Source organism: Manis javanica, chromosome 6 (assembly GCF_040802235.1).
Source record: "Manis javanica isolate MJ-LG chromosome 6, MJ_LKY, whole genome shotgun sequence".
NCBI lineage: Eukaryota > Metazoa > Chordata > Mammalia > Pholidota > Manidae > Manis > Manis javanica.
In genome coordinates this window covers 98,690,399-98,698,732 of record NC_133161.1, presented here as the reverse complement: position 1 = coordinate 98,698,732, position 8,334 = coordinate 98,690,399, and the positions used below count along the sequence as shown (strand labels likewise).

General features: G+C 43.1%; 1 non-coding gene across 1 annotated transcript; it reads right to left on the bottom strand.

The window, feature by feature from the left end:
• Window positions 1-732: 732 nt before the first annotated feature.
• LOC118969267 (small nucleolar RNA U13) lies at window positions 733-836 on the bottom strand. The gene has a single exon (XR_005057217.1). It is a non-coding gene; the product is annotated as a small nucleolar RNA U13 (small nucleolar RNA).
• Window positions 837-8,334: the final 7,498 nt, after the last annotated feature.

Here is an 8,334-nt window from a genome sequence, read left to right as displayed (position 1 = left end):
CATGGTGTTTAGACTCTGGAGTTCAGTGGTCTAGTAAAACATAGCAATGTCCAGCCCCACATACTATGGGCTTATCTATGCTCTTCTGGGCTCAAATTCTTTGTTGTCATTTGTTTACTGACATAAATAAGCTGAATGTGTTTGGGTGGATCCAGCTAGTTTTAAAGGATTATCATAATAAGGAGATGGTATTCTGATGGTTCATGGATGTTCTTAATCCTGATACCATGTCAGTTACATCTCAGGAATGCAAGATTGTTTATTGTTCTAGATTCTGTGCATTCCTGTATAGGTTGGACTAATTTGTCAGTTGCTAAAAAAAAGCCTGCTGGAATTTTGACAGGAACTGAATTAAATTCGAAGACCAGTTCAGGAAGAATGGCCATCTTGAAGAGTATCTTTCTATTTATTCAGATATTTAATTTCTTTCAGCAATATTTTGTAGTCTTAAGTATACAGGGTTAACTTTATTCCTAGGAATGTTATGCTTTTGGATGCTATTGTAATAGAATTATTTTCTCAATTTCATTTTCAGATTATTCATTATTCATTATTAGTCATTTTCTATAGCATGTATATAGAAAAACACTTGAGTTTTGCATATTGTTCTTGCAGCATGTGACATTAGTAGGCTAGTTTAGGTCTAACAGGTATTTTTTCTTTTTTAAGTCCTGAGAATTTTCTACATAGGTTGGAAGATTTTTAAACCAAAATTTAATTTATTTTTTTTCATATCAGATGGGTAATGTGCTGCTGTCATAATAAGGTTTGAGGGATGCACATGTCACACAAAAGCATGAACACCCAATCATCATGCCTATGAACTACAAAAGGATCTAAAATTTAAATTCTTTAATAAACATAGAACTATTCAGGTTATTTCTTCTTGAGTGAGTTTTAGAAGTTTTTGTTTTTCAAGGAATCAGTCCATTTCATCTAAGTTGTTAACTATACTGGCCAAGAGGTGATCTTAAAATTCCATTATTATCCTTCTTCCTGTGGTCTGAGTGATATCCTTTCTTTCATTTCTGATACTAATTTTTGTCTTTATTGCTTTGTTGATCTGGTTAGAGGTTTATTGATCTTTTCAAAGAACCAACTTTTGTTCTATCAATTTTCTCTGCCATTTTAGTGTTTTTAATTTCATTGATTTCTGCTCTTACTTCCTTTTGCTTGATTTGGGTTTATTTTGCTTTTCCTTTTTAGATTTCTAAGATATAAGATTTGATTACTGATTTGAGACCCTTCATTTTTTCTATTATAAGCATTTAAGGCTGTACATTTCTCTCTGAACAGCTCTTTAGTAACATACAACAGATAGATATATGTTGTATTTGCATTTGACTCAATTCGAAATAGTTTCTAATTTCCTTGGAGACTTCTGTTTTGACCCATGTGCTATTTAGAAGTGTGTCATTTAATTTCTGAATATTTGGGATTCTTTTCCAAATTTCTTTTTGCTTTTGATTTCTAGGCTAATTCCATCTTTGTTAGAGAATATAATCTATATTACATTTGTTAGTGTCAGTTTTATGGACTGGAATTCTATTTGGTTCCCTGTGCTTTAGGCTATGTGTTCTGTTTTGTGGAGTTAATTATCCTACAAATGACAATTAAGTCAAATTTGTAGATAGTTTTTTTCAGTTCTTTTAAATGCTTGCTGATTGCTGTCTCCTTTTTCTATTGATAACTGAGACTAGAGTATGAGGTCTCCACACATAATTGTGGATTTCTCTATTTCTCTTTCCAGGTCTGTGAACTTTCTATCCATGCATGTGGAGCTTGTTGTTAGGTACATCTGTTTTTAGGATTATTTTATCTTCTTGGCTAAGTTGTCCTTTATCATTATGTTTTGTCCATATCCATCCCTGCTCATTTTCCTTGTTTTGAGTCTACATTTCCTAATATGAATATGGTCTGTGTTGCTTTCAATATTTTAAACTAAACATTTTATTTTGGAATAATTTTAAATCTACAGAAAGGTTGATTATCTGGAGTTTGCTAGTTTTACTGCTCATACCCATTTTCATTGTTTCAGAATGTGGCCCAGGATGCCACGCTGCCGCTGGCTGCCATGTCTTACTCATCCACTCTGTCTGTGACAGTATCTATGGCGTTCCTTCTTTCTCAAGATCTTGACAATTTGAGGAGCACTGGTCAGGTATTTTGTAGAATCTCCCTTAATTTCAATGTGTGTTTTTCTTCATCATTAATCTTAGGTTATGGATTCCGGCCTTGTTATGAGTGGTGCTGACATTTAGGACGGGTTTCTGGGCCCTTGTCTGTCCCATGGACTCTTGGCTCATGCATTGCTTCCTCCCAGTGAGCTTCATCCCCTTCCTTAGTATGAGAAAATGGCTCCTCTTGCCTCCAGCTCAGCTCCAGAGCTTGCTTAGTGAGGTTCCCTCTAGCTCCATCAGCCCAGAAGGTGTGACAGTTCCCAGAGTCTGCGGCATCTCAGTGGATATGTTTGTCTCACGTGTCTTTCTCTGCTAGACTTATAAGGACCTTAAGGTCAGGGACCATGTCTTACTCAATTCTGTAGTTTCTCTGGTCTCACAAGACCTGTTGCACTTACTACTCAAAATGTGTGCCACAGGGCCAGCTGCGTTGGCCACACCAGGAAGCTTGTTAAATGTGAGAGCTCAGGTGCCCCCCTGACCTGCGGGACTGGGCTCTCCATGGCAGCCTCTTCCCCAGGTGAGTTCTATACACATCACAGTTTGGGAATTGCTGCTCTTATCATGGCCTCACTCAATTGGTGATGAATGAATTAATGAAGCAATGATGGCAGCTGGCCTTTTCTTCTCCCAAGTAATGCAATTGGGTTGACCTCACCTATGCTTTCCCAGGTTTCCTAGAAGCCAAGGCATGCCTTTGCAGAAGTACCATCTGAACTCAGGGGGTGTCCCAAGTCTCTTCCCATATCAAACGAGAATCATGTCCTTACGTCTCTGGGCCACCCTAAGTGATAAGTTAGAGAGCATCTGTGGAGCACCTGGCTCTGTTTGCTTGGCATGTGGCATGGACAAGACAAAGTAGTTGGCCCCATGTCATCAAGGCACCTGACCGGCTTGTTTTTCTAGTGAGCAAATGCACTTCTGCTGCAGTCAGTACACTCAGTTCTTGTTTTCAGGCCATTGCCTCCTGGACATAAATATATCTGAAGAGATGAGAGCCGTCCAGATGAGGTTCTGTCCAGCACATTATGATAGAAATTGCATGAGCATCTGACTGCCCATGAAAAAATGTTGTACCTAGAATACTTCTAATCTTCCCAAGACAGGCCAAACTTTGAATGTATCAGAGTAGTCTGGAATCTGTTCAGAGTTCTCTCTTTCTCAAGAGCTGGCACTTGTTATTCTGGAGAAAAATACTACAAATACAGCCTCTCATGAAATTTCAACACCTCAGGTCACAATAATCACTTGGTTTGTGGAAAAATAAACTTCTTAACTCCCTTGATACTTACTGCTTTTTTCTTTTGGACTCTTAGATGAGCAGATAAGCAGAGAACAAAGGTCAAATGACCACACCGATCTTTTCTTGCTGCTCAGGGTCCCCACTAGTATGACGGACTCTGATTTGGTTGAGTGGATGAGACAGGGTTCCATTCCAGTACTGCGGCCCAGCCAGCCCTTTTCTGGTGTGACTTTAGTGAGTTCCTATTCTCCCGATGGCCTGTTCTTTGGCATGTCGTTGTGTCACCATTTGGAGCTTTCTCTGGAAAACAACTGTGATCTTTTGACTCATCAATATAAACATCAAAGAGAAGCAAAATCATAAATGTATAAAATACTGGAGCTGGATGGAAAGGTGAAAGTGTTTTGTCCAAAGTCACAAAGCTTGCTTGTGCATGAATCAAGACCAACCCAGTTTTCTGGCTCTCAGTTTGGTTCAAATTCTTAGGTATTTTGCACCTTAAAGTTATTTCCTTTGGAGCAACCCTCTGCCGCTCTGTGGCCCCGTGCCATCTATAGTAATAAGATGTAATAATACTGTAGCAGTAATTGTAGGAGGCTTGTCTCATCACATCACAATGTACGTGGGTGCCCCTGGAGCAGGATGGGTGGACCTTATGCATAGCTTGCAAGGACCCATTGTACTAAAGCTTTTGTAAGAGGAAATTCCCTTCTGCCATTGAAAGACTCTGTTTTACCTAATTCAAGTCCTTTTCATGAACCTCCTGGTAACCCACAGCCCATAATGAAACTGAGAGGCATCACAGACAGTGACCTGCAAGTCTGCCAGTCAGACTTGTGTTCCTAACGCAGGTGGCTGCCTTCAGTAATCTCTGTTGTTAAAGGCATGTCTTGGGTCTTCCCTCCTGTCAAATTAGCAGATCAGAGAAATGTCATAATTATGTAACCTGCAGGGCATCTAGGAAATGATTGCTTCCTTTGTGTATTTCTTCAACATGTTTACTAATTACCTGGTGCTGATTATTCTGCTAGGTGCTGGGGACATGTGATGAGCCAAAGAAGACACCACCATTTATGTCCTCGTGGACTGTCATGGCCTGTCTGTGTCCCCCAGATTCATGTTTGTATCACTGAAGCCCCAGCCCCCAGTGTGGCTGTGTTGGGAGATGGGGCCTTGAAGGAAGGGATTAAGGCTAAAGGAGGTCATAGGGCGGGGCCCTGATTCGACCAAATAGCATCCTTATTCGACCAAAGAGACATCAGAGGTCTGTCTTTGTTACCAGAGGACACTGCTAGCAGGATGCTGGCTCACTGCTGAAGAATGCTGTCACTTGAGAAAGACACTACTGGCCCCTTGATCTGAGACTTTGGCCCCAGACTGTGAGAAGTCTTTGGTTTGGCTGTCTGCTGTAGAATTTTGTTGTGGCCACCCATGTGACTGAGACACCGGCTCACAGTCTTGTGAGGAGGGCAAGAGTTCCTCTAGGGTCCCAGTATGTGCATGGATATTATCATGACGCATGGCATGGGGGCTGGGGGACTCCTCAGGGGAGAAGTCAGGCCCTGAGAACTTGGCTGGGCTGTGCCAGTGGGCAGGTCCTCTGAGGTGAGGGACAGTGGGGTCCACAGCCTGGGAGGGGCCACATGGCCTGAATGCAGGGAATGGGGCTGAGGTGAAAGGCAGCCAGCCACAGGGCTGGCCTGGGCCAGTGGTGCCGCTTCCCCCAGGATGCCCACTGTCTAGAATCAGGCCTCACCTACCAGATTTGTAAGATACTTGCTGGGCTGCAAGGGAGCAGGTGAGGAGGGTCATGCTGAGGGTCCTGGGGCCGGTCACAGCTGGGAGGTGGGCAGGCCCAGTGCCTCACAGCCCAGGTCCCAAGCAGTCCTACCTTTGGTTCCTCGAGGGAACTGAAGAGGGCAGGTGATATGCTGTGCTCAGTTCCCGTCTCTGCATGCGGGTCCCCTGACACTGGCTGCACTACTGTGTCACCCAAGCATCTCTATGAGGGCTTGCCCACATGGGCCTTCCTGCAGCTGTCCCCCAGGGAGCCCTCTGGGCCCTCCTGGAGGGTGTCCTCTGAGAGCAGCATGAGGCAGGATCCAGCATCTGCCTCTACCTGGAGCAGACATTATGCAGCTGATGTGGCTTTGCAGTGGCTTCCAGGCTGGTGGTAGAGTGTCTTCAAGTCAGAATTTCTTCATTTTATTGAAGCACTTGATGAGAAAATGCTTGATTGCATTAAAATATGTTCACTTTTTTTTACAAGGTTTCAACATTTCGGTTGGTACTTTGAATGCATAGCTTATTTTCTAGTGTATTTCCACTTTAAAAATCAGAATGTGGACAAATACAGTTATGTTTTATATACTGGTTGTGTATTTTGGGTATCTTATGTTGGGAAACCTTGTTAAACTCTCTTTTTTCAATAATTTATTGATCCTTTGATGTTTTCTATGTAAATGATCGTATCGTATACAAATATTGATTTCTTTGTTTTTCTTTTTAAATTTTCATTTTTTCAAAGAAGTTATTTTCATTTTGTTCTTTCTTTTCTCGTTTTCCCGTTGGCTGGGAAGTGGAGGTGAATGGACCCAGATGGAAGCCTCATGCTGAGGCTGCAGAGCTGCCCCCGCACTTGGACCGTTCACCTCCTGAGAGAGCAAAGAGCTGCATCCACAGGCCCAGTGTGGATCATTGGCTAATAGTCACTCCAGTAGGCATAGTCATACTAATGAAGACTAATAAAACCACCAAGGTGGGTCAATGGAAGCGCTCCGTCTCAGCGTTGTTCAGAGCACTGAGATTAAAATTCTTAGCATGGTATTTGGCAAACAGTTGGTGCTCCAAAAGTATTTTTAAAAATAAAAATAACAGGGGGGCAGAGCCAGGATGGCGGCGTGAGTAGAGAGCAGTGGAAATCTCCTCCCAAAAACACATAGATCTATGAAAATATAACAAAGAAAACTGTTCCTAAAATAGAGACCAGAGGACACAGGACAACATCCAAACCACTCCACACCTGCAAGAACCCAGCGCCTTGCGAAGGGGGTAAGATACAAGCCCTGGACCCACGGGACCCGAGTGCCCCTCCCCCCGGCTCCCGGCAGGTGGAAAGAAACCGGAGAGGTTTTTTTTTTGGCGAGGGCTTTTTGGAAGCCTTAAAGGGACAGGGACCCCGGTGCTAGGGAGGCAGGGCAGCAGGACCAGTGAGCAGGTGCCTGGGAAGGGCACCTGAGGACAAAAAAAGTCGCATGTTTTTTCCTTTTTTTTGCTGTTTCCTCTCTCATTGTTGCTGTTGTTGTTTTGGTTTGGAGAGTGCTTTTTGGAAGTCTTAAAGGGGCAGGACAGGGCACTTAGACCAGAGGCAGGGAATCTGGGGATCTCTGGGCACTCTAATCCCCTGGGCAACAGGGAACACAGAGGCCCCTTACGGAGAAAAATAGCCTCCAGGCCACTCCCCCTCCAACGGGGCTCCACCACTTTGGAGGAGCGGCCCCAGCCAGGCCACGCCCACAGCAACAGCGGAGATAAACTCCATAGCAAATGGGCAGGTAGCAGAAGCCCTGTCTGCGCACAGCTGACAAGCATAAGCCACTATAGGTTGCTATTCTCCCGGGAGAGGAAGGCCAAAAACCAACAAGAAGGGAAGCTCTTCCAGAGGTCACTTGTACCAGCTCTGCAAACTATCTCTATCACCATGAAAAGGCAAAACTACAGGCAGACAAAGATCACAGAGACAACAACTGAGAAGGAGACAGACCTAACCAGGCCTCCTGAAAAAGAATTCAAAATAAAAATCATGAACATGCTGACAGAGATGCAGAGAAAAATGCAAGAGAAATGGGATGAGATGCAGAGAAAAATGCAAGAGCAATGGGATGAAGTCCGGAGGGAGATCACAGATGTCAGGAAGGAGATCACAGAAGTGAAACAATCCCTGGAAGGATTTATAAGCAGAATGGATAAGATGCAAGAGGCCATTGAAGGAATAGAAGCCAGAGAACAGGAACGTATAGAAGCTGACATAGAGAGAGATAAAAGGATCTCCAGGAATGAAACAACACTAAGAGAACTATGTGACCAATCCAAAAGGAATAATATTCGTATTATAGGGGTACCAGAAGAAGAAGAAAGAGGAAAAGGGATAGAAAGTCTCTTTGAAGAAATAATTGCTGAAAACTTCCCCAAACTGGGGGAGGAAATAATCGAACAGACAATGGAATTACACAGAACCCCCAACAGAAAGGATCCAAGGAGGACAACACCAAGACACATAGTAATTAAAATGGCAAGGATCAAGGACAAGGAAAGAGTTTTAAAGGCAGCTAGAGAGAAAAAGGTCACCTATAAAGGAAAACCCATCAGGCTAACATCAGACTTCTCGACAGAAACCCTACAGGCCAGAAGAGAATGGCATGATATACTTAATGCAATGAAACAGAAGGGCCTTGAACCAAGGATACTGTATCCAGTACGACTATCATTTAAATATGATGGTGGGATTAAACAATTCGCAGACAAGCAAAAACTGAGGGAATTTGCTTCCCACAAACCACCTCTACAGGGCATCCTACAGGGACTGCTCTAGATGGGAGCACTCCTAAAAAGAGCACAGAACAAAACACAAAACACATGAAGAATGGAGGAGGAGGAATAAGAAGGGAGAGAAGAAAAGAATCTCCAGACAGTGTATATAACAGCTCAATAAGCGAGCTAAGTTAGACAGTAAGATATGAAAGAGGCTAACCTTGAACCTTTGGTAACCATGAATCTAAAGCCTGCAATGGCAATAAGTACATATCTCTCAATAGTCACCCTAAATGTAAATGGACTTAATGCACCAATAAAAAGACACAGAGTAATAGAATGGATAAAAAAAGCAGGACCCATCTATATGCTGCTTACAAG